This window comes from Cyanistes caeruleus, chromosome 16, assembly GCF_971803275.1.
Source record: "Cyanistes caeruleus chromosome 16, bCyaCae1.hap1.1, whole genome shotgun sequence".
NCBI classification, from domain to species: Eukaryota; Metazoa; Chordata; class Aves; order Passeriformes; family Paridae; genus Cyanistes; species Cyanistes caeruleus.
The window spans coordinates 12,834,167-12,860,652 of NC_141716.1; the positions used below are offsets into that span (position 1 = coordinate 12,834,167).

Below are 26,486 nucleotides of genomic sequence, written 5' to 3' on the forward strand. Positions count from 1 at the left end.
TTCCAGCCCAGGATATTCTGATCCATCATCCTGTGATCCTTTGGCAGTTCCTGCGGGCAGGAGACTGAGGGGAAGCGTGCAGCCCTTCCTGAGACAGCGGTACAGATACAGCCACCTGAGAGGCATCTGCTTTTTGAGATCACCTTCACAGAGTTTTCCTCCTTTAACATGAAGTGGATGAGCCCCAGCTCCCCCCTTCCAACATCCTTTCATTGCTTTTAGACTGACTTTGAGACAGGGTGGAAAAAGAAATCTGAGAGAGGTGAGTTCCAAGGTCAGCGCTGCTCACCCGGCTCTGTCATCCCACTGAGCTCATAAATTGGTGTTAACACCTCCTGGAAAGAACAACAAATATAAAAAGAGAACCTGGCTCAGACGTGGAAGCAGAGCCATTACTGGGGCAGCCACTGCAGAGCAGAGTCTGGCACGACAGCAAATCCAGCCCAACTCCAATGCCTGTTCAGGCCAGATGTGGTCCCAGCCCCTGGCAGCATCCTGGTCATCTCCCAGGAGATGGAGAAAGCTGCCTTTTTAGGCAACTTATTTTTTTAAACATCACAAAGCACCTATGTACTTCTTGCTCCTCTCCTGTTAAAAATCTGCTTTAGCAGAGTGCTCTTTTTTATTTTCTTTCCTTTTTTTTTGCTTGTTCTTTAGACAGCTCCTCAGAATGGGGTTTCGTGGTGTGGAAAGCACAAATTAGTTCAGAGCCTTTCATTTGCACCCCCCCACCCCTTCCACTTATGATTCCCTTCAGTGGGATTCACAAAATCTATTATTGCTGCTGTAGATTGGCCACGGTGTGACTTTGGAGAAAATTCTTTCTATGTTGACACTGTTGCTTCATTGTTATTCTTTCTGTATGCGTGAAACAAAATGAAAAATTCATTAAAAACAGAGGAAAAAAAAAAAAGGAGGAAAGAAACCCATTGGTATTTCTCTGTCTCCCAGCACAAAAATCAAATGTGGAAGATTGAAAACAGGGTGATGGGAAGGGAAGGGCAAGAGGATTAAATGTCTGAAGGATCCAGCCACAGTGTCTGGGATAAATGTGTCAATAAAGAGAGTAAAAAGGACCTGTCATCTTCTCAGGGTCCCACTATCAAATTAGGAGCCAGGGAAGGGTCTCACAGGTGGACTCACTTTCTTTGGGATGTTTTAGCAGGCAGCTAAAGAGGAGCTCTGGGAGCTGCACCATGGCCCCAGGGAGCTCCCTAAGGAGGGGCTCTGCCCTCAGCCCTGCTCTCAGAAAATCACAGGATAGAATGTCCTGAGCTGGGAGGGACCCCCAGGATCCCCCAGCCCAGCCCTGGCCCTGCCCAGACCCCCCAACAACCCCACCCTGGGCATCCCTGGCAGCGCTGTCCAAATGCTCCTGGAGCTCTGGCAGCCTCGGGGCCGTGCCCATTCCCTGGGGAGCCTGGGCAGTGCCAGCACCTCTGGGGAAGAACCTTGCCATGACATCCAGCCTGAGCCTCCCTGGCACAGCTCCAGCTGTTCCCTGGGTCCTGTCCTTGTCACAGGGAGCAGAGATCAGAGCTGCCCTTTGGGAGGAGCTGCAGACCCTGATGGGATCTGATCTCAGTCTTGTCTTCCCCAGCTGAACAACCCACATGACCCCAGCCATTCTCTTCTGCCCCTCCAGGCTCTCCCAGCCTGGCAGGACCCCACATTCTTCCCTTTCCAGCTGGGCTGGCACCCCCAGTCCCCCCATGGCCCCAAGTCCCCACAGACATCACCTCCCATCTGCTTTGCCCCATTTTTCCAAGCTGGGAGGCAGAGGCAGGAGGTGGCAGGGAGGGGACAAACAGAAGGAATCTGAGGCATTCTGACATTCCCAGGCCAGACTCTGCTGGCAGTGGGACCCTGGGAACAGCTCCTCACCACATGGGTGCTCTGGTGGGCTCCCAGTGCCTCCTCCTCTGGTAATGGGGCGCTCTGGCTGTGCACAGACCTGTGCTGACTTCTTCCAGAGCCTTCTGAATTTCCCAGTTTGCAGCCTCAAGGATGCCTTATTCAGGATTGGAGGGACAGATCCTCTGGGAAAGCACAGCCAGAGGAGCTGGGCCAGGCCCTGGAGCTCCTCCTCACCAGTGGGACCTCAGCAAAATCTGTTCAGGGCAGTCCAAGGGACTTGGACCAGCAGATCCTCAGCTCTGCAGGTTGCAGGTCCCCATCCACTTTTTCCTGGGATGAGGCTGATAAAGAGAATCTTCTGTGGTTCCTCACATGGAATCCCAGAGCACCCCAGGTGCCTTGGTGCTGGGAAGGGCTTTGGTGTGGTCTCCTACGTTATCCTGGCACTCCAAGTCAGCATCTCACAGCACAGACAGGGGGCTTGGGAAAGGCTGGATGAGACCTGGGCTCCAGGGAGATTAGGGATGGGCTGGACCCTTCCTGGGTGCCAGTTACAAGGGCAAAGACCCCTCAGGGGAATTTCCTGGCACCTGCCCTAATAGCCATAGTAATGACTTGAGAAATGCACCTGCAAAATGAGACTCTCAATGTCCCTTCCAACCTCAGCTCTCCTGGGATCTTGTAGCTCCCTAATCCTCTTCCCAGCCTGCTGCAGGTTTGCTTTGTTGCTGCAGCTTTTTATTCTCATGACAGACTCTCATGGAGATCAGGTCTTGATCTCCACAATCACCACTACATTATTATCCATCCCAGGAAGGGGACACTCCCACAAATAATCACCTACATATTTTTTAAAAATAAAAATGACAAAACATTTCCCAGGATCTCTGCTGAAGAATGTCACAGGGGAAAAAAACCTCTTTTTGTGATCAAGAGACTGAACTTCAAAACACAAAAACTGCACATCTCTGTGGGGCACCTTTCTGCAGGGTTATTAATAAGAAATAATTGTTTTAAATGCAGAAAAGTCTGTGTGCTTTCTATTCCCTTCCAAAAGCCCTGCATCACTTGTCCTTAATGAATAATGAAAGAAGCTTTTGTATTGCTTCCCACCCATAGACTTTCAAGTGATTTTTAAGCAATAATAAATAGGTCTCTAAAGAAAATCAGGGCTTGATGAAAACTTGATTCTGGACTAATAAGAGAAGCACCTGCTGTTGCACAAGTTTACAGACATTCCTGGGGCTTTGGTTGGTGGAGAATTTTAGTGAAAGCTCTGAGTGTTCCAACCCTGGGATAATGTCACTAAATGATTCTGAAATGTTGTTGTGTAGCTCCATGGGAATTAGAATTTGGAAGGAAACCAGGAGATGCCATGCCCAGGATGGGCACTTTGATGCCCTGATCCAGCACTGCTGTGATGCCTGTCTCATCTCACTCTGAGGGGGGATTTATCATGGAAAGCCAAACCCAAAGGGGACGTTGTTCTCTGAGGAGAGAGGGAGAGCAACATCCCGTGTCAGATTTGGATTTCCTGGGAAAACAATGTATTCCACCAGGAAGCTGTTGTGGCTTTCAACCCTGCCAAGGGAAAGCACATGTTGCAGGTGAAAAAATGAAGCTTGGAAAGGGATATCATGGAATAATGGAATGGGTTGGAAGAGACCTTAAAGCTCATCTCATTCTGCCCTCTCCTGCCATGGGCAGGGACACCTTCTTCTACCTCAGGCTGCTCCAAGCCCTGTCCAGCCTGGTCCTGGACACTTCTCTGGGCAGCCTGTACCAGGACCTACCCACCCTCACAGGGGAGAATTTCTTCCTGATATCCCATCTAATCCCTGCCCTCTGTCAGCCATGAGTTGTCCAAGAAAAATTAAGCTGAAAAAGCCAGATAATTGTTCACATTTGGGTTGGTAGGTACCGAGTTCTCCAGCTCACAGCCAGAGAGGTCTTGATGCTGGCAGAAGAGTTCAGCTTACTGAGGAGTCTTTACCCAACATTCAGAGGTATCTTCTGAGCACCTCAACACTCCCACCAGTCCCATCAGCAATCAGCACTGTGTTGGGAAATTTTGAGTTTCTGAGATCACTTCAATACCACTATAATTCTGTTGGGATCAGTGGGGGAACAGTCAGGGGGATTTGTCTTGATTGTTAATTAATCATTTGTGCTGTGCACTATCCGAGACATGTAACAGGAATAAATTTCTTCACTAAAAGGGTTGTCCAGCCCTGGAACAGCTGCCCAGGGCAGTGAGGGGAGTCACCATCCCTGCAGGGATTTAAAAGCTGTGAGGATGCGGCACTCGGGGCCATAGGTTAGCAGTAGTCTTGGCAGTGCTGGGATAATGGTGGGACCAGACGGTGATTCTATGATTTATACCTGTGTGATGGGTCGCTCCTGCTGGTGAGCTTTTGCCCTTCCCTAACACGCATAGCTGCATAGAACTGTTTGCATTGATGTGACCTGAACACGGCCGCCGTGAGCTGGGAGCACACAGCGGGAGCCGTGGAACCGTGTGCCAGCTCCAGCGGGTGCTGTCCGCAGCCGGGATTCCCCGCACAGCTCGGCGGGTGCCTGTCCCTCTAGCGCCGGGGCTCCCACGCCTCCACACACTGACGAAATGCTGGACGTTAATTTCGGTCAGGAAACATCATTTTCCCAAGAGAAGCGTTTTCTTCCCGGTAGTGCCAGGAGCGGGCGAACGGAGCAGCCGACCTGAGCACCGCGCTCTTACCGAGAGCCGCTGGGGAAGAGCGGCCGGGCCGGAGCTCCGGGCTGGACCCGCGGCTCCGCTCCGCGCTCAGCGGGGACGCCGCGGGTGCGAACTTCGGCTGCGGCTCCGCTGAACCGGGTGTAGGCAAAGAGCGAGCGGCGCCGGTGCGAGCGCTGGGAGCGGCTGTTCTGCAGGTTCCGGACCACGCCGCGGGGCTGGGACCTCCCGGCACCGGGACCGGCACCGGGACCGGCACCGAGACCGGGACCGGCTCCGGCCCCGCCGCGGCCGCCCCGCCGCTCCCTCACGGGGACCCCCGCCCGGAGCAGCCCCGCGCGCCCGGCCCCGCCCGCGCCCGCCCCGCTCTGGACTCTTCCACCGCGCGGGCAGCGGAGCGGGAGGGAGCGGGCGCTGCGGGGCGAGCGGCGCTGCCCCGGCCGAGCCCCAGCGGCGCGGCCCTGCCCGGCACAGCCCCGTGAGGGAGGATCGCTGCGGGCCGCGCCGCGGCAGCAGAGAGAGCGAGCGGCGGGCGGCGGGGTGTGTTCTCCGCGGAGCGCGGGTCCCCCCCGGCGTGGAGCCGTGGTACGGTCGGCGGGAAGGAGCCGCGGCGCGGGGCGGTGCGCGGCACTGAGCCGGCGGCTCCCGCGGGCGAGGCGGGACGGGCCGGGCCCTCCGTCCGCACGGCACCGACCTGCCCGGCACCGACCTGCCCGGCACCGACCTGCCCGGTGAGTGCTGCCGCCCCTTCCCCCTGAGCGGCTGCTGCGGGGGCCGCTCCCGCCAGCCGGAACGTGCGGTCCGTACTGGCAGCGCGGGTCCCCCTGCCAGTGACTTAGTGCCGCTTTATCGTTATTTTTTTTTTCCTTTAAATCTTCGCTTTTCCCACCGTGTGCGCTTAGGTTTTTCCCGCCCCTGATGCGCGTTTTCCCCGTTTGACGGGAAGCGGAGATGCCGGCGCCCGCGGGATGGGGAAGCGCCGCGCCTGGAAGCGGCTGCCGGGTGGGTCCGACCCCGCCGGGGCCCGCGATGGCTCCGGGGCTGAGCCCTCCGCGGGTCCCGGACGCTTGGGAGGGATATCCGCGGTGTGACCGCAGGATCGCGGGGTACTTTGTGCCTCTTGCGAACCGGAGATGCTCCGCTGCTCTGCCAGCGGGGCCTCGGGCGGCCGGGAGCGGCTTGGCAGCGAGAAACAGGCGGAACATGGAGCCCGAGCGGCGCTGAGCCGCACCGCTCCCCGCCGGAGCTCCTCGGACGCGATTTCTGTCGGGAGTTGTGTTTGGGAACAGGCTCCCCAGGGAAATGATGAAGTCACCATCCTTGGGAATGTGAAAAATGAGCAGATGTGCCACTCGGCCGTACGGTTTAGTGGGCATGGGAGGACTTGGTCAGAGGTTGGAACTCGATGGGTTTTTTCCAGCCTTAGTGATTCCACGGATTTGAGGTGATGTATGACTACTCCAGAGCAGCTTTGCTGAGTGTGAAGCAGTCCGATCCGGCCGTGTTTTTGGAAGGGTGTCTGGCTGCTGATTTCCTCTGTAGACAGCCACAAGCTGCCGGGATGGACAGCGGGCTGGATGTGCTCCTGCATTTTCCTGACTTGCTGCTGAAGAGCAAGAGCCCACCTGCAGGAACGACCCATGGCAGCCTTCAGTGCTTCAGCACAGGATCACTTGGGCTGGAAAAGCCCGCTCAGATCGAGAGCAGCCTTTAAACCCAGCACTGCCAAGCCCACCACTAAACCATGTCCCCAAGTGCCACCGCTACACCTCTTTTAAATCCCTCAAGGGATGGTGACTCCACCACTTCTGGGTGTAATTCTCCCGTGGTTCTGGCACGGGGGAGGGCTGGGAGCCAGCCCATGCTGGTTGTGGCTCTGGGGCCTTCCCACACTCCAGCGGCTGCTCAGGCTGCTCAGGAGACTCAAGTCAATGGCATTGGCTGCCTTGAGCTGACTTTCCAGGCCAGAAGAAAAGAGCCTCTTATTTCATATGGAGGGAATTGTTGTTTTTCCCCAGCAGTAAATCAGTGTGGTGACCCTGCCGGGCAGGGTGGCAGCGCAGCTCGGACACCGCTGCCGGCCCTTCCCGAGCTGCCACAAGCCCTTGGCATTTGCCCTGGCTGAATCTGTTTTCCTCGGCTGTGTCAGCAGCCAGGGAGAGCTGGGCAGTGTCACAGCAGCTCCGGATTGTCCCTGCTGCGGGGAGGGCTGAGCTCTTCCACAGGTGCCTCCACTCTTGGTCTCCCTGGAGCAGTTAAGTGTGAGATGGTGCTTTTCCCTTTCATTTCACCCTGTCCTTTATTCTGCTGTTTGTTGGGATCTTTGCATTATTCTGAAGGACAGGGAAGGAGCCTGGCTTCCAAGTGAGCTCCGGGATGGGGTGGGAAGGGAAGGAGTGCTGTTGTCAGGGAGCTGAGGAGCTGTGCCACAGATGTGTGACCCTGCAGCACCTTGGTGGGCTGCCTGCTCTGGCTGACAGCTTGTCACAAGCTTTACTGTTCCTGGAAGCCTTTTGTGACTTGTTTTGGCCGCGTGTGAAAGGTTCCTTGGAGAGGGGTGGGTGTTCAGACTCTCCCAGCTCTCTGACCAAGGGAGGATTGCTGCTGTTTTACTTCTGTCGGGCTAATATTGGAGACGGATTTCAAGGGAAGCAGAAAGAGGTGTGTCTCTTAAGAACCACTTTCTTTAGAAATGGCTGATAATAGGCAGTGAGTTTGGGGAGGATGTTTTATTTAGGGATTGAAAAGAGAGGATTAAAGCTCTTGACAGAGAACAGTTTATGTGGAGTAAGTGATGGGACTTGATCATTCAGAAAAAGACTCTAAGGTGTTCCCATCACCAAGACAGCTTACAGCTCTCCTTGTCCCAAATCATTCAATAAAAGCAACAAAACTCCTTTTGATTTGAGTTCTTTGCTGGTGGCTGCTAAAGGAGTTTTCAGACCTAGCAGTAAATTTGTATGTGCTCAAAGGAAACAGCCTATGGGTATAACAAATCTGTGATTTGCTGAAATTCTGTGGATTTATCCAAGGTGTTAATTATAGGCATTGGAAGTAGCCTTGTCTGTCTGGGAGAATTGCAGCTTTTCCTTCCTTGCCCCCTCCCATCAAGTTACTGTGCTCCTGGATTTGCAAAAGCACAGAGTCACTGCTCGTAAAATCACTGAAATAAAAAAGGTTTGTGCAGGGGAGAAGAAACAAGAATCAAATTTTAGGCTCAAATTGTGATTCCAAAACAAGTTGCTCATTCTTCTCACAGCTTGAGATTTGTGATGGAAAGGTTGAAAATACCCAGCAGAAAAACAGGCTGGGGGAAAAAAAAAAATCAGAATAAACTGTCGTCAGAGAGTCTTTATAAACCTGCTGGAGAAAAGACAGGGAGCAACCATTCAGATCAATAACAAGTTCTTATTTTGTAACTGTAGAGCTTTAATCATATAGTTTAAAAAAATAATCCTAAATGTGTGCATTTTATACCTGTGCTGGTAGCTGGGGCTAAATCTGCAGAGTTCATGCTGATCTGGGTAATCTGAATCAAGCTGAATAGTAAAGAGGCTCTTAGGAGGATCTGAAACCCAGGAGGCATTTTTCAAACCTGAGTTATGTCACTTTTTTTAGAGGTGCCTCAGGCAATTGCATTTTAAGAAGACAAAGCTTTTGTTTTCAAGCTGGCCTAGAAAAATGCCAAGGATGAATCCAAAGTAAAGGCTTTCAGAAGTTGTCATTTGTGATTAAGTTGATTTTGCTGTTGTGCACAGAAGGCCGCTGCCTTTCCCGGCGTGCTGAGAGCTGGGGCTATTTTTATTTTTGCCACCAGTGCTGGTGTACCTGTTTAATTCCAGTGAGTAGCAGTGCCCAGGGGCTCTCACCTGAAAATGTGTGTTTAATGAGAAGGTCGGGTGTCTGCCAGCTCCATCTCCAATAGAAAATGAGCTTAGAAAAGGTAGAATTGAGGTGATACCGGGCAGGGATTGACTTAGATGATTGTTCTGCAGAATTAACATCTGTCTGCCTCTACTTTTGTATTTGAGATGTTGGAAATACCAAAGCCAAGGCTTAGAACCACGAGCAAAGGCTGTTTCCTTTCACAGAGACCAGCCTGCACGCACCGAGGGAATCCAAAGCTTTTCTTGGGGCTTCTCACATTACTTGCAGCCTAAAACAATCAGAAAGTGTATCCTGCTGTTGCCAGGCTGTGGGCAAATAAGAGGAGCTGCTCCTGCAGAGCCCGAGCTGAGGGAATATTGTGCAGGATGTAACAGATGATGCTGGAGCATGGATGTGGAAAAGTCTGCTGCCTGCAATCTGGAGTGCTGTGAGCTCCCAGCGAGATGCTCCTTGTTAGATAAAGGTGAAATCCTGCGAGTATTGTAATGACTTCTTGTTCTTAAATAAAACGAGAGTTGGTTTTGTCTGAAAATCTGTCTGAAAGCAGCTCTGGCTGCAGGAGCAGTGCCACGCCTGTCTCACCTGGGCAGGAGGTGTCCCTGGAGCTCCCCTGTCCCTGGGAGCAGCTGATTCCTCAGCCTGGCTCTGGATAGCCAGGGAAGGGCTATAAGGGCAGCCTGAGTCATCCTTTTGGCTCTTGTATAACACCCAAACAATGCTGTTTGTCCTGCTCTTGGATTGCCCAGCACAGAGAGATGTGGCACTGGATGGACCTCTCCAGGGGCACCTCTGAGCTGCAGCTTCTGGAGCACCTGGGTCCTGCAGCTCTTACCGTGGCACTTCATAATCCTAATTTTTTTATTTTTTTTTTTTTTAAAGCAAGCCTGGAGAATGTGTTGGAAATGTGTAGAGCAAGTGGTGCTGGCGATCTGAGGCAAGACTTGGCCTTGTCTTTGCAGGGAAGGTTCCCAGTTGATCCCTGGGCTTTTCCTTCCCCTCTGTTGCTGCCTGGCAGGTTGCCAAGCTCTGTTCCAGGAGCATCTTTGCACCTGTATTTCCTTTATTGAACATCCACACACTTTGCCAGTGACGTTGCACAACTGTATGTTTTTTGGGGTTTTTTTTTTTTTCCTTGTTCTGTTTTTTTGGTTTTGTTTCAAATTTGTTCCAAAAGATCTGGTTTTAAAATAGAAAACACAACAGCGGGTTGCTAGGGTTTATTTCTACCAAGAGAAAGGTAAATAGTTGGGCTTGAAGGTTCACCATGCAGCATCACCTCCATGTGGGGATGGTACCAAACAAAAGGAGCTGAGAAGTGCCAGGGCTTTATCTGATGCTTTTGCAAGCAGCTTACATTTCAACAAATACAGCCGCGCTGGGAATGAAGGTGAACTCATTTTCGGGTTGTTACTGCAGGCAGAATAAGAATGGCCAGGTGAAATGTGTGAGCTGGAGTAATAACTGAGGCAGTGCAGCTCTGTCTCCTGCTGGGTCAGGATTCCCAGTGGCTCCCACCTTCCCTGGAGGGAGAACAACCTTCCCCTGGGGCTCTGCCTGCTGGGCTTAAACAGGAGACAATTTCTGCCAGAGGAGGTGTTGAGGAAAAGGTGGCAATGGATTATCCTTGTGGAACCATTGTTGTTCATTTTAATGTGTGAATTTCTGAGCTCAGGATAGGATGTGGCAAAGGCCACAGGGTGCACAGAGGAGGTGGTCTCAGGTCTCCCCCACCAAAGCTTTTGATGAATTTATTAATCTAAATCTTGTCCTGCCCTTCTGTCTTGAGCAAACTTTCTTTTGGAAACAGTCTTGGGAGCATTTGTGAGAGAAGAGGTTCCTTTGGAAGGATGTGGGGAGCGCTGGCTCTGCCACTTCTGCATGGGTCTGGTGTGTCACTGTGCCCTCTGTGCTCACAGCTGGCTCTCACCTGGCCCTCGGTGACATCCTCCACTTGCCAGGGCTTCAAAGTGACTCTTCTGGCCTGGGATGTGGCTCCTGTGTAGAAGACTGCAGGTGGCTGCTGCTCAAACATAATTGTGGTTTTTTTGCATCTAGAAAAATCTCAGTGTTTGCTGTGGGACAGACCTTGCAGAGCTGATGGTGCTGCCTGGCCTGAGCTGTGTTCCTGCTGAGGGGCAGCACTGGAGGGGTTTGGTGGTTCAGCAGCTCCTGGTTCCTGTCTCTGGAGCTGTGTCTGCTGTAAAACAGGTATTTTTGTTGGTGCTGCAGCAATCTGCAATGCTTGGAGCTCTCACAGCTCCCAAAGCTCCTTCTGGAGCTGGTGAAAGCTGTAAGCACTGCAGAAATCCTCTCGAGCTCTTCTAGTAATTCAAACTTAATTTTTTTTTGTTTATAATTTTTAACTTCTGCTCCAAAGAGTTCAGCTCTTATGTTCACACATTTCAGCAGGCCAGTAAAACCTCACCTGTCTCTGTGATGGCTCTGAGAGAATCCCAGGAAGGTTTGGGTTTGAAGGGACCTTAAAGCCCATCCAGTTCCACCCCTGCCATGGGCAGGGACACCTTCCACTGTCCCAGGCTGCTCCAAGCCCTGTCCAGCCTGGCCTTGGGCACTGCCAGGGGTCCAGGGGCAGCCCCAGCTGCTCTGGGCACCCTGTGCCAGGGCCTGCCCACCCTCACAGGGAACAATTCCTGCCCAGCATCCCATCCATCCCTGCCTTCTGGCAGTGGGAGCCATTCCCTGTGTCCTGTCCCTCCATCCCTTGTCAAGAATCAAGGACTGGCTCTGAAATGCCAGCTTAAGATGAAAAATCCTTGATGCAGCTCACACCCTGCAGTGTCCATGCTGTACCTCTGGTGGCCCCTGGGCACCCTCAGGGCCCAGGAGAGGAGAAACTGCCCATGGGAAGTTCCCCTGGCAGGAAACCTGTGCAGGTAAGGCTGTGGAGCATCTCCAGCTCTGGAGGAGTGGCTGCTGCACATCAAAGGTGGGATCTGTGTGTTCTCCCCTTAACCAGGAGCCAGTGCTGCCCTGCAGCTGGGCTCCCCAGCCATCTGACTGCGGCATAAACAGCATTTCCAGGGAGGCCACGGTAATAAGGCAGAGTTTGCTGATACCTCCTGTGAGCACAGCCACACCTCGTGGCGGGAGAGAGGCAGGGAGGGCTTAGATGATTTAATTAAAGTTGTTGTGAGGAAGAAATTAAATTTGGTCTGTAGCCCTGGTCATATTATGAGGGAGTGAGTGCAGCCTTTCCCAACTGAGCCTTTCCTTGCCTCTGTTTGCCTTGGAAAAAAGCAATTTCTCTGGCAGCTTTTAGCCTGGCTCCTGAGCCCCAATTGCTTGTTTATCTTCAGCAGCTCCCCAAATCGCTTTGAAGATGGGCGTAAACATTGATCATCTCTTACAATCCTTCATCTTTCCTCTGCCAGCAGACATTAGGAGAGATATTTTAAATTGCCTTTTTTCCCCCCAAATGAATGGGCTGCGTATGGGCTGGGAGAATTAAAGCTCTTTCAGCCACCGTATAAATCAGCTGCTCCCGTGTTTTCGCCCAGTTCTCCTGGATTCATCTTCCAGCCCAGTCTGCAAAGCAGCAAGGATTCCAGGAAAGATAAAAGCCAAAGTGAAACTTAATTTTGAGGCAGAATCTGCCAGTTTTCCCTTTGGGGAGCGGGATCCTGTTTAAAAATGACGTTTTTTCCCCTTTATTGCAGAAGTGGGATCTTTCTTCTTCCCACTCCCTAGGTAGGGGCTGGGGAGCCCCATGGGGTGATGCCCTCCAGACAGTGGGGTGCAGAGGTGAGGTGATGCCTGACACTGGCAGCTGCTGGCAGGGAAGTTTGGAAAATAAACTTTGGATCACTTCCTTTGCCTTTAGAGCACTGAGATCTGGGAAAAAAAAAAACTACTCGCTAACAGCAGAACATTTATTCTGTGTCAAACAGGCAGCAGACAGCAGAGGTGGTTAATTCAGCATGGAAAAGCCCAGAGCTACAGCTGAACAGGCAGGAAGGTTTAATCAATCATTTGGAGCAGGTTTCTGATGCTCCTTTATGCAGACAGTTCTTTGCTGTGGTGTTGTTAACACTTCATTGGTAACAGGTCACACCAGCCTCTCTCCCAAGCACAGCCAGAAGGGAGCAGCTTATTTAGATGCACAATCACCCTTATTCCTGGTCTATGTCCCAAAATACTGCTGAGAGGAAGGTCCTGCAGGGCTTGGGCTGAGGGGTTTGGCTCAGTGAAGGGGCATGCAGCAGCCTGAGCTGTGTGGGTTTGTGATCCAGGCTGGGGTCTGCATTCACTGATTTTATTATCATTTATCCTATCACAGAGTCACAGGCTGGTTTGGGTTGGAAGGGACCTTAAGGCTGATCTCATTCCAGTCTCCTTCTGCAGTTCAGTTTGCAGATTCCACGTCCCCATCCCCTTCTGTGTGCTGATGCTCTCTGCCTTTTCAACCCCTCGTTTGCAAGAGGGGCAAAAACAGTGTGACCTCATCATGAATAGATTTTAGCCTTATATGTAGCATAAACATCTGTATTTTATAGGTTATTGTGAGGCATTGGTGTAGGGGATTCTGGCTCAGCAAGTCAGAGGCTTTTACCACTCAGTGATTTATGGCTTGTCCCAAGTCTGCACAGCTGGGTCGCCGAACTACAGCATGTTGGGGAGTAAATACTGCATGTTTACACAAAGCCTTTTCTCTCCAAGTCCCCAAAAAGAGGATGAACCACTTTAACAGGCTGCTCAGGCTGGGTGGGTGCCATATCCCAGGGCAAGATGCAGTTGGGCAAAGCAGCCCAGCAATCTTACAAACACAGTGAATTTCAAATTCTTTCCTGGGTTGTTACAGGAGGGGAGCATTCCTGAGCATCTCCACAACCTGCAGTGATGTGAGAGGGAAAGCTTTGTGCAGTGATGGCAAGCAGCCTTTAGATCCACTGAGCTTTTGTTAACAGAAAGTGTTTTCAGAAGCTGCTGCCTTTGGAAGTAGCTGCCCTCAGCCCATACTGGAATTGTTTTCTCTGTTAGTACCAAACAGGCTGGTGCTGCTGAGGTGCAGGGAGCCAGGACTTGTGCTTCCAGTGGCTGCTTTATAAATTTCCAGGTTAAATTAGGCAATGGGTTTGGATTTTTTTTTTTTTTTCTTATCCTGAAGCTTGTCAGCCTCTTGTTTACTCTGAGTCTCACAGTCCTGAGCAAGAGGAATCTCCAGCAAATAGACCAGCTGATAAAATTGATGGAAACCAATATATTTCATTAGAAATATGAAATAGTCTGAGCTGGAAGGGACACACAAGGATTGAGTCCAACTCCTGGACACTCCAACTATCCCATCCTGTGCCTGAGAGCATTGTCCAAGTATCCCTTGAGCTCTGGCAGGCTTGGTGCTGTGATCACTTCCTTGAGTTCTCGAATTTGGCTTCTCAAAGTTATTTAGTGAGAATAAAGGCAACCAGGAGGTATTGATAAGGCTTCCCACCCTCTAGAGTTGCTTCTGCCCCCACCCCGAAAAAAAATGTAACCAAATCTGAGAAATCTGTAGGGCTTGTTGGGCAGTGCTGACATTTGCTGTGCAGCAGGGTGCTGCTGTCTGCAGCTCCGGGCTTGGTGCGGCGCCGTCGTGGCTCTGGCGTTGATGCTCTAAATATATAACAGGTAGGAGGGCATGTGGCTTGGCCTGACCTTGGGCAGCAGCAGAGCTGGGAGCCAAGCCAGCTTTCAGCTCCCAGTCCCTGCCATGTGACGTTCTCTGGGCTGCTCTGGCCTCCCCCAGACCCTGCAGGTCCCTGGCCCAGCCCCAGCGAGGTGCGGGGTGCCCGAGCCCAGGCGCTGCTGCTCCCGGCCATTCCCACCCCATTCCTGGGGCTCTGCCCTGTCACAGCTGATTTTCTCGGAGGGACTGGACTCCAGGGAATGCCTGGCACGTGGGGTTTCGCTCGGTGCAGCTGCATAGCAGCCGTTTTTGCTGGGCTTAGTGCTGGGTTGAGGAGCTGGCCCTGCTCTGAGCACCCTCCTTGGCAAATCTGCCCGCAGCACCTGTTTCCTGTTGCTGCATCGACTGATTCTCCTTCCCTATTTTGTCTCAGGGTTAAACTCTGGGAGGTAACAGACACCTGAAATTACAGAATCACTGAGGTTGGAAATGACCTCTGAGACCACTGAGTGTAACTGTTAACCCAGCACCACGTTTGTCACTAACCCATGTCCCCAGGTGCCACATCCACATGGGTTGCAGTGACTGTGCCTCTTCCCTGGGCAGCTTACCTCGATACCTGACCTCTCTTTTCAGTGATTTTCCCTAATATCCAATCTAAACTTCCCCTGGCACAGCTTCAGGCTGTTTCATCCTGTTGTTTGTTCCCTGAGAGAAGAGCCTGACCCCAACCTGTCCTAATGGGCCTGGACTTTGTCACCTGGGTGCTGCAGGCGTGTGCAGCTTATTTCAGGTGAAGAGGTTTTGCAGCAGTGCTGGCAGTGCTGTGGTTGTCCCCTGATTCAGCAGCCCAGGGCTCTGTCCCTGTGCTGGTGCTGTTTATCATCCTGTGAGGATCCCTGGGGAATGGATGTCAATCCTTCACACTCCTGGCCAAGGTTACAGGGCTGTTAGCCCTGGGAATAAAAGCTGTGCCCCAGTCTTGAAAATCATAGAATCCTGCAATGGTTTGGCTTGGAGGGACCTTAAAGCCCATCCCATTCCACCCCCTGCTATGGACACACCTTCCACTAGCCCAGCTTCCCCCAATCCCTGTCCAACCTGGCCCTGAACACTTTCAAGGATGGACAAGTATATTTAAACAAAAAAAGATGGACGTGCTGCTCCCGAGTTCCCATCTGAATCCTGGTGCAGCACTCCTGTGCACAGCTGCCTTTTGTTCCTGCACATTCCCAGGCAAAGCAGGTGGTGTTTAATTTTTTTCTGCATTAAAAAAAAAAAATAATCTGTAGCGTGCTGTGCGAGGCTACTCACATCTGTGCACTCTATGTAGGTCAGATGTGTAGTTGCTTCTTTACGAAGACTAAACTTGACAGCGTTTCCTCGCTGCAGCCAGCGAGGGAGGATCACAAAATTCACATGCTTTCTCCATGAGAAATGTCCTCAGGGAAGACCCCACGGGGGCTGTGTGTGCAGGTGAAGTTTGTTGCCATCCTGCTGGGCTCCAGGTTTGTGACAATGAGCTTTTATTGATGGAGATTTATCGGAGCTGTGTATCCAGGCTTGATTCAGTGTCATATCAGATTAGCCTTGCAGCTGGAAATGCTAAATGCTTCCCTGCCCTTCTTCCAGCAGCTGCCTCTTGCTCTGCTCCCACTAAAAAGCCTGTTCCCTAATCTCTGCAGCCCGTGTTTCTCTTGCTGTATCTCTTCACCTGCAAACCCCTCTCCCTCCCCTTTCCTCCCCCCAGCCAGTCCTGGTCTGGGATTCCTTGACCTCTTCTGGCTCTGGCAGTGGTAAGAGGAGAAAAGGAGTTGGAAACAGGCGACCTGTCATGCCCAGGAGCAAGTCAGGGACCTGAGCTAACACCTTTCAGAGCAGGTGTGAGTCTCCCCTTGCTCATGGACACAGCCTCAGATCCAGGTGTGTTTGGTCTTGTGGGAGATGCTCCACTGGGATGAAAGTAACAGGGATCAAGGACACTGTTCCTGCTGATCTGCCACTCATCAGAGTCCTCTGATCTCCTCAGTCTGATCCCAGCCCATGAAACAGGAGACCTGAACCAGTCTGCCTGCTTTGTACGTTTTGGGAGTTTCTTCTGTCTTCAGTCCTGAGGTTCTGTGGGTGATACAGGAACTCTTTCTCACAGAAGGGGCTTTTTTGAGGGGGAACTTGAAAATGGGTCCCTGAACATCCATTAAAACCAGATAAATAGAGGACCTAAGGTTCATTTATCCATTAAAACCAGATAAACAGAGGACCTAAGGTTCATTTAAATCTGAAGAGGGAACTGGCTTTGCTGCCCACATTACTTTTCTTTAGCTGAGATGCCCTTGGAAGTGACCACAACTGGGGCAGTGGCAGAGGGGGATCAGAGCAGATGAAGATGGATATTTGCATGTCCTTATGCAACCCAGTGTAGGGTGGAAGATATTTCCAGTATCAGAATTGTTCTGTCTGCTCCACAAGCCTTACCAAGAAACATTTGAACTGAAAGAAAGGCCCCACCTGCCACGTCTTCCTCTGAAAATGAGCAGCATCTGCAGCAAAGGAAGGATTCAGCAAAGGAGGGATTCAGCAAAGGAGGGATTGTCTACAAGCACTAACAGCTTTCCAGGAGACTCCAAATGGGATGGGAAGTTGTGTCCTGGAGCTGGATGCGTGCCCAGGAGCTCAGGACAGTGGCGTGGGCAGCTCCTGGTGACTGGAGCAGTAAGTGGTGGTAGGTGGAGCACTGATCCATGGATCTGGGAGCATTGCCCTTGGGTTGGAGTAGGCTTCCAGTGTGAGGAAATGGACTCTGGAATTTATGGAGTCGCACAGAGTTTCATGGAAAGAGCGGTGTTGGAACGCTTGGAGGGAACTTGGAGTAATTGGAAATTGCTCTCTACAAGAATTCCAGCTGCAGTCCTGATTCTTGGTGTGTAAATGAGTGTGAGGACATCCCAGTGCAGCTCTCTGCTGCAGAGAGCACCTTGCTAATTGCTCTGCTGCTGTGTTCAGCCACAGATCCAGGGATGAGACGTTTCCCATGGCTGCTCCTTTCCTTCTTCCTAAATAAGATGAAGAGTGCCTTGTTAGGGAAGCTCCAGAGTGCAACCAATCTCCAAAACTCCTGCTGATCAACTGAAACTAAGAGGGAACTAATGAAATCCCTATTGCCACAACACATTTGTTTTGACCTTTAAAAGGAAAATGTGCTGGTGAGTCAGGAGTCCCACCAGGAGATCTGGGCTTGTTTTGGGCAGGAGATGGCGTGGGGACCACGGGGGTTTAAAGTGGAGGCAAAGAGCAGAGCAGGGGGTGAATTTTCTGGGCTCTGGTGAGCTCACAAGTGGAGTCCCCTCAGCTTTTGGGGGTCTCAGCTGTGCTGGTTGTAAAACAAACAGGTACTCCTCGAGTATTTTGCAGTTTTCTCCTGGCTTGATGATGAAGCAGGGTGTAAACTCCTTATTTTTAGAGATTTAAAAAGAGAGGAAGAAAGGGTCCTGTGCCATGCATAAGTAAAATGACTGCTTTGGCCAAAACAAAAATCTCAAACATTTGCATGGCAGGAAGTCCTTCTGAGAAAGCTTTGGGGGAAGTTTGTGGCTCAAGGGGAGTGAGCTTGGCTGAGCCTCCCAGCAGTTCATCCAGGCCTTTGCTAATTTGGTGTAAACTCAGCTGGGAGAAGATGGGCTAAGGCTGAGTTTAGTGTTTGAGGAGGTTTTCCTCCTGAAAGTTCAGAGGTAAAGAGGATTTTGCATTCACCAGGACCTCCATCCATGGAAAAGGGGCCTTGTGAAGTGACTCTACAGCTGTTGGGGCTGGCTTTCTCCTGGCAAGGGGTCTCAGTTGCCAAACACAGCAAAGCTCAGGTGTTTGGAAGGCACAGACACTTTGGAGACATCTCTTTGGCTCTGCTGTCTCCTGAGCCCTTCTGTGGCTCCAGAGCACCTAGAGGAGCACATGCAGCCAGTTCCAGACTGGTACCAGTGCTTTGGTGGTGCTGGGCACAAGCTGTGCTTGCCCTTGGGCTGGTGGGCACCATCCTTCCCCGAGGCTGCCAAGAAAACCAGAGAGCCTCTCCCTGTGCAGGGACTGGGCACAGCTGCTCCCCTGGTGCCAGGGAAGTGATGTTGTGTCACAGCTGGGGGCAGCAGCTCTGTGTTCTTGGAATTTTGGGATGGGTTTGCTTCCAGAACCAGGCTGCTTCTCCCACCTGCTTGTTCTCTCCCTCCTTAGATCTGGAATGAAATCAGTCCTCTGCCTGAGCTGTTGGAATGATTTTTGTGACAACTCAGGAGGAGCAACAAGGGCCACAGGGGTCTTGGGATTGTCAAAAGTCTGCCCAACTCTGTACCTGACCCTGCTGCCACCCTGTGTGCCTCCAGCCCATTTCTAAGAGGAATTTATTATCCTTCTGCAGTAATTTTCTGTCTGGCTGCTCCTTGTCCAAGGCAGGCTGAGGGGAATTGAGGTGGAGCTGCCCCTGGGGCTGCCTTTGGGCTGGATTCCACACCTGCCTGCCTGGAGAGCTTTTCTGTAGGGAGCCCTCTCCACATGGAGCCTTGTCCATCCCTGCTGCTGATTCAGTAGCAAACCACCCTGGCCAGAGTCCAGGAGGCACTGCAGGGGCTCCAGCACTCCACTGAGGTTAACTTGTGGAGTTAAAAAGGAGTAGGATCCTCTGGTGCTCAGGTGGAAGTGCTGCCTGTCCCTCTGCTGCCACCCCAGGCTGCCACCAAGGCTGTGCTTTGATTTGCCTCCATGCACACACAGATTATTTTGATCTTAAATCACCTGGGAATGCCACAGGAGCTGGGAATCCTGCATCCCCTGCTCGCTCCAGTTTATTAAAATCCCCCATCCATAAACAATAACTCTTCAAAGCTGTGTGCTGCACAAGCTGCAGTGCTGGGTGATGTATAAAACATGACCCTGCCAAAACCAGCCTGCTCCTCTGGGGGCAGCTCAGATCTGGCCATCCTTGAAATAATGCTCAAAACAAGGTGTCTCCTGCTTGTTCAGCAGAGCCTGAGACTCCTTTAAATAAAAATGTGACACTGGATTTTGTCAACAGGATCTGATTTGTCCCTTGGAATGGGAATTATTTCCTGACTGATGTCAGCAGTGCCTCTGGGCTGGTGGGATTTGGCTGCAGATTAGCATGAGTTACTTGGTTTAAAGGAAGGCAGAAAACATGCCAGCTCAAGCAATTTGACCAGACTTCACATGTGTCTGTGTTGCAGGGACGTGGGGAGCTCCCACAGCCCAGGCTGGAGCTGTCAGTCAGTGCTGGTGGCCGTGTGTGACACCCTCTCCCCCTCACAGAGGGGCTCAGGAAATGGGAGAAGTCACTTTTTGTGTCCTTTTTGGAGAAGAAATGTGCTGGTTTCATGGTGACTGAGTGGTGGGAGCTGGGGAGGGCTCAGGAGCCAGCTGTGAGTCACCATCCCTGGACGTGTTTAAAAAAGCCTGGACGTGCACTCAGTGTCGTGGTTTACTTGAGGAGATGTTGGGTCAGAGGTTGGACCTGATGATCTCAGAGCTCTTTCTCCAGCCTGGTTCCTTCTGTGATTCTGAGACTCGAGCAGGAGCCCTGCATGTCTGGACTGTCCCATCACTACTGCACATTTCCCGTGGGTGGAACTGCAGTATTTCAATAATAATGTGGTACAACCTGAAATATTGAACCAAACCCCATTCCTATTTGTGTTACTCGCTGTATAAAATATATTTCAATAAACTTCTACTGTCCATGTATACATCTTCCATTCTTGGTGGGTTTTTGTTACCCTTCTCTGTCCCAAGATAAAGATCCCTGAATGAGTGATCTCACGATTTCAAATTCTGTATTATTTTTTTGAGTGTTGCACTTTTCTTTCCTCTCTGCCTTTTGGTGCCTGGCCTCCTCCAGGGATGTTGCTTTCAAGATTTATTCTGCAAGATTTATTCTTGTAGCTATTTCAGCATGATGACCAGCAGCAGGCATAGGGGAAAAAACCCTCAGAAACCTCAGGATTTTCATGTTGCTTGACCTCAGGAGCCACAAGTATCAGGAACTCAATAATAAACACTGCCAAAGCTTGGAAGGTGGTGGGAGCTGGTGACCTTGTAGTGCCTGTTTCGAGAGACTTATGCTGCAATTTAGGGTTCCTGCTGGTCTCTTTAAAATGCTCTGCTGCACCTTTGCATCTGATGAAGGTATGGGAGTTTTCTCTTTAATATTTTTTTATGTTTTATTCTGATTTAGGCCCCAAAATCCAATGAAATCCTTGAGGTTCCTTAAGGCTCCCCTGCTGTGAGTGTTTTTAATTCCTGTGTGCTCATTCACCATTGCAGCAGTGAACTTGGAAGGGCAGCACAGGGAAGTGATTACAGTAGATATTAAAAAAAATATCATAACTAGAGCTTGAGGAGCCTTGGGGTGTTGCAGGGGATACATCCTCAGCCTTGGTCTCTGTAGGACCAGCATGTGTCTGTGCTTCCATGTCACTTTATGGCACTCTCAGATCCCTGCTTCCAGTTTAATTCCACTGTGTGCTGTCTGTGAGAGAATCCTAGGGTGATTTGGGCTGGAAGGACCCTAAAGCCCATCCAGTGCCTCCTCCTGCCCTGGACAGGGACACCTTCTACAGTCCCAGGCTGCTCCAAGCCCCATCCAGCCTGGCCTGAGACACTTCCAGGGGTCCAGCAGCAGCCACAGCTTCTCTGGGTACCCTGCCCAGGGCCTCACCACCCCCACAGGGAAGAATTTTTTCTCAGTGTCCCATCCATCCCTTCCCTCTGGCAGTGGGAAGCCATTCCCCCTTGTCCTGTCTCTCCATCTCTTGTCCAAAGTCCCTCCTCAGCTCTCTTGGAGCACCTTTAGAGCACTGGAAGGAGCTCTCTGGTACTAATTTTTGAAGATGTCCTGAGTTATCACCTCTATCTCCCTGTCAGTCCAGTTTGCCTTCACCTTGCCAAGTTCTTGATCTTTATGGTGGCATCTCCTGGGAGATCTCAGGGTGTTCCACAGAGCGAGGTATTTCCTTGTATCAGGTAGATTTCAGTCACCGTGCAGCGTTTCTGTGCCAGAGCACTTCCACAGCTGCTGAGCCGAGCTTGGCTTGCTGACATTCTGGTCCAAGTTGGGAGTAATTATGGTTTCACTACAGCTGTTTTGGTACACAGTAATAGAAGAATGGAGCTCTGTGATAAATGGGGCTTTGACAGGGCAGGAGTGCTGGCAGACAGCACCCCTGGACCACACGGCTCAAAGGAAACATTCCTAACCTCATGAAGTAACCTTAGACTTTGTAATTCCTAGGGAAAAAAAACCAGGTTTATTCTATTCTTTGTGTTCTGGAGACTTGTCCAGAGGTTTCTCTGCAGGGATTTAGGCTGAGTATTTCAGGGAATGGGACACAGACCTTGGGGTGCTCCCTGTGGCTCAGCCTGAGGGGTGTTGTCACCTCAGTGGGTCACAGAGGCTGTCCCCAGTCCAGTGGTGGCACAGGGACCTCACAGAGGGGATGCCCAGGCTGTGGGTCAGCCCTTCCCAGGGGAGTGTGCAGGATCAGTCCTGCTGCCCCAGGAGCTCTGGTTGTCTCTCTGGTGCTCCATGATCTGCTCTCTGATGGGCTCATCCTGCCGCTGTTGGACCAGCAGAGCCAAAGGCGCTTCCTAAGCCTTTATTTCCAGGATTATCTAATTCCTTGTTTTGTATGCACTGCAAGTGTCTGTGAGTCCCTCTGCTCCAAAGCTATGGAAGCCTTTGGAGAGTCTCTCCCTAGTTTACTAGCTCTTGGATGTGATTCTAGCTGTTCATGGAAAATCTGAGGATCTTCTGCCAAGCTGGGGCAGACAGGCCCCAGGTCCAGGCACAGAACCTCACAGCCTCGTCCCTTGCATTCCTGGGAAAGGCAGCACAAACCAAGCCAGTTGGGTTTGACATAATCTGTGTTTTTCAGGAGCTTCCCCTTCCCCTGGGCATCCTGGATGTTTTCCATAGCAAAGAGGGCCCACCCTCAGTGCCAGCAGCTTTCTGACAGCAGAGTCTCTGGAATGTGAAATCCAAGAATTAAATCCCCCCACACTCAGACTCTTCTGTGCCCATCCAGGGCAGCTCTGCTCCCAGCCCTGTCCCTTCTGCTCCTGCTCATGTGTAATGCTGAAAATACAGAGCTATTTTTGCATCTTCAATTAATTAAGGAAGGATGGTTGATTATTTTCTAAATACCATCTTTAGGAAGAAGAGACTTCAGTGAAACTTCGTTTCCCTGTCTGCCTTTGTTCTGTGGTTGATAATTATTTTTAAACTGCCCGTCATGTTGTGAGCAGGGTTGTTGTAGAGTTTTTTTGCAGTTGTCAAAATGTCAATTCTAATGAAAATCTCCACAGACACGCCATACCTAAGTGATTTAAGCCTTTAGGCTAAACAGGCTGCTGGTAAAATGCTGCTCATTTTCAGATGAGTCAGAAAGGTTTGTGTGTGTCTTTTTTTTTTTAATATATTTTTGTTTGGTTGGAATGTCTTCATCAAAATTGGTTGTTGAAGGGTTTTTTTTTTCCCCCTTTTTAAAGGCTAAGCAGCTGCCTGTCAGCTCACCCCAGAGCTGCTTGGAATTCAGCATCTTACACAGCAGTTACATTTGGGAAAAGGGAAGTTCCTGTGTAATAACAATAATTGAAAATTAATAGTAGATTAAATTAATACATAATTAGAAAACGCTAATGCTCCCTGTGAACAAAGGCTGATTCCTACAGGAGCCTTATGAACTGAAGAGGGAAAGTGTATGATGCTTTCTCTGGGCCCTGTCTATTCCAGCCTGCAGATCATTAAAGCAATTATAATTTCACAGAGGTTTGATCTGGAATTGATTTCTTTGTGATAATTCAATTTGGAGCCTTGCTTCCTCCAGGGGAGCAAACGACAGAAGATGAAGTGTGTAATTCCTGAGCCGTGTCCTCAGGCCTGGGGAGGCTGGAGCCCACCCGAGGGACCTGGATGGAGCCTGGGACCTCTCAGAGCTTAATTAGGAGATCATCAACAGCAGCTTCCTCTGGGTGGGAGGAAGGGATGGATGTGAGGTTTGGGTCCCCACATCCTTTAGCTGTGCCAGGGAGGCTCAGGCTGGATGTCAGGGCAAGGTTCTTCCCCAGAGGTGCTGGCACTGCCCAGGCTCCCCAGGGAATGGGCACGGCCCCGAGGCTGCCAGAGCTCCAGGAGCGTTTGGACAGCGCTGCCAGGGATGCCCAGGGTGGGGTTGTTGGGGGGTCTGGGCAGGGCCAGGGCTGGGCTGGGGGATCCTGGGGGTCCCTCCCAGCTCAGGATATTCCCTGATTCTCTGATCCTTGCTGGGAATGATCCCTAGAATCTGTTCCCATCTGTTTCACAAGCCTGTGGTGAAAAATTCTTGAGGGTGTTGTACCACGTGAGCCTGACCCGGTGTTTCCAGCCTGCCAGCTGCTTTGGATTCATCCTGATTACCACAAAGCCTCCTTGGCAGGAGCTGGTAGAAGCAGGATGGTAAAACCTTTGGTCCTGATGGTCATGGAATCCTGGAATGTTTTGGGTTGGAAGGGACCCTAAAGCCCATCCAGTGGGCAGGGACACCTCCCACTGTCCCAGGTTGCTCCAAGCCCCAGTGTCCAACCTGGCCTGGGGCACTTCCAGGGATCACAGCTGCTCTGGGCACCCTGTGCCAGGGCCTGCCAGGGAAGAATTCCCTGCTGATATCCCATCTAAGCGCTCCTCTGGCCATGGAGGAGCTGAGGAGCGTGCAGGGATGTGTGTCCTGCTGGCTCATTCAGGGCACAGCACATTCGCTGCTGCCAGGCCCTGAGGGGCTTGTGGAGGCTCCTTTTCATTAGCCAGCCCTGGAGGTTGTGATAAAACAGAGAGAGATGAGGAGAAGGAAGGGAGGAAAGAAAACGAAGCACAGGACAGCAGAATATGCAGAGGCAAAGCAAATCTAAGGCAGCAGGGAAAATTGGGACCTCGTGAAAAATAATGATAAAGTTTGCTAAGCAGCTGCTGAGCTCCATCCCTCCCCTCCCAATTAGGCTGCATTAGTGGCTTGTGGGAAGCACCACAGCCTGCTGAAACTAATAGAGGCAGAAAGAGCTATTCCTTGGTGAATTTGCTTTCTTCTTGGCCCAATACAACATTTAACTTTTATTTTTGTAGCTTTGTGCACAAACTCCCTCCATTTCCCTAATCTCTGAGGCTGTGTGTTTGGGAATCCTGGAGGAACAGCTACTTGGGCTGGGGTTTTGTTCCTAATTCTGTTTGTGTGAGTTGTGACTTCAGCTGTTCCTCTGTTCCAGGGCTTCAAAAAAAACCAATAAATGGAACCTGTTCAGAAAGGAAAAAAAATTGAGAGGTTTCTAGCTTTGAGTGCATTCATTAGGCTTGGTTATGATAATAAGGGGATGTTAGGGAAAGATGAATTTTTAAAAAAAATCATTATTTCAATCAAAGGCAGGGTTCATGGCTGATTCCATAACAGTTCTCAGTAGTGAGTGCTTATTCAGTGAGTGCATTTATTTTGGTATATCTTAATCTCTGTATTTAGTGAGGGGGTTAAAAAACCATCTTAGCCCTGTAGTTGTACCTTGGACTGGTTTGGGTTGGAGGGAACTTAGAGGTCATCCCATTCCACCCCCTTCCATGGACAGGGACACTTCCCACTAGCCCAGGCTGCTCCAAGCCTGTCCAGCCTGGGCTGGGACGCTGCCAGAGCTCTCTCCTCACTGCTGGGTGCTCACAGGGGCCACATCCCAATGGTTTTTCATGGGGTGGGTGCATGTGGGGAGCTGGGACTGGGGGTTCTCAGTGCTCCCAGTTCCAGAGGAAGGGATGTGACACCTCCTGGGGCTCTGTGGTTCTCCACAGCTCCCTAAGGGTGGGGTCGGCTCTGCTCCCAGGGAATGAGTGGCAGGATAAGAGGAGACACCCTCAAGCTGTACCAGGGAAGATGTAGATTGGATATGAGGGAGAATTTCTTCCCTGAACGGGTTGTCAAGCATCAGGACAGTTGCCCAGGGCAGTGGTGGGGTCACCATCCTTGGAGGATTAAAATCCATGTGGATGTGGCACTTGGGGACGTGGTTTAGTGTGGCCTTGGCAGTGCTGGGGAATGGTTGAACCTGATGATCTCAGAGGCTTTTTCCAACCTAAATCACTCCATGTTCCTTTGGCTGTGACACCTCCTTGTTATGATCCTGCTTGGGGTGTCACAGCCATCATCAACCCAAACTGGCAGCCAGGAATTTGGGGCTGAATGGCCTCTAATGTAGAGGGGAACCTTTTAAGTCACCTCTCCTGGATTCCTTTGAAGGCATCTCCCACAGAGCAGTGCCCCCAGCTGCTGCTGATGCCAGGTGTGATGAGCAGCCCCCCACTGCTGCCTGCAGAGAGCTTCTGGGACTGAGGATTTGTCTGTAAGGAATTCTAAATGCTTCAGTGTGTGACATCTTGACAAGAACATCTGACAGACTCAGAGTAGTGCTCACAGAATAAAAACAAATTTGGAGAATTTGGTGTTTTCTACTTCACTGAGGGGGTTTGCAGTCCCATTCATATAGCTGGGGATGTCAATAAAGTGACACATAAAATAAGGTTATTTTGCTGCTTATTTTGTTGCAAATACCAATTCAAAAAACAATCAAACTTCTTTTTATTTTTTTCTTTTTTGCTTTCACTTTTCTCATTAGAAAAGAGCCCTTCAAACCATGCATTTTCTTCCAGGAATAGTTTCATTGAGGATTCTTTCATTTTTATAAAACCCCAGGTGCTGAGCTTGCTGCTCACCTGTGTGCTGTTGCTTGGGCTTTTCTCTGATCTGCATTTTTCATTCTTGCAGTGAAAAGGGACAGAGCAGGATTAGTTCTTTCACAGAATCCCAGACTGGTTTGAGTTGGAAGGGACTTACAGCTCATCCAGTGCCACCCCCTGCCATAGACAGGGACACCTTCCACGAGCCCAGGTTGCTCCAAGCCCCATCCAGCCTGGCCTTTCTGCAGATTAAAAGTGTCCAGAAAAGGAATTTTGCTCCACTGCTGGAGTGGATGTGGTACTTGGGCAATGCTGGCTCTGTAGCTGCCCCTGCTTGGGCACAAAGATATTAAACATTAAGTTTAATAAGTTACTAATAACACAAAGTTACTGAACTTTGTGTCCTGAGCAAGTTCCATGTGGAGCAGGTGGGTTGGTGGGAGGGGAGGGGTGTCTGGACATTTTTTTCCTCAACAAGCAGTGGACACACAGAGCCTGGCCAGAGCAGCTCCTCAGTGCTGGGCTGCAAACCCCAGGCTGCTCTCTCCTCCTGGCCTCTCTCCTGTTTTCACCCTCAGAAAGGATGAAAATGCATCCCAAAGGGTCACACCTGCTCTGGCAGCTCATTTTTCACCTAGCACCAAGATGAATCTTTGTGATAA

The 26,486-nt window shown here is 50.9% G+C and overlaps 1 protein-coding gene across 7 annotated transcripts in view; it reads left to right on the forward strand.

Moving 5' to 3' along the window:
* The first annotated feature begins 5,149 nt into the window (after positions 1–5,149).
* The window catches only part of RALY (RALY heterogeneous nuclear ribonucleoprotein), a 111,569-nt gene continuing 90,232 nt past the window's right edge, over positions 5,150–26,486 (forward strand). For 2 of the 7 annotated variants that reach the window (XM_086853581.1, XM_086853577.1), the window contains exon 1: positions 5,206–5,286. The gene's annotated coding sequence lies outside the window, so the exon portion shown is untranslated. Of the gene's footprint in view, positions 5,302–26,486 lie in introns of all 7 variants that reach the window. The other 5 variants (XM_086853576.1, XM_086853575.1, XM_086853579.1 and 2 more) reach the window with 5 other exon arrangements.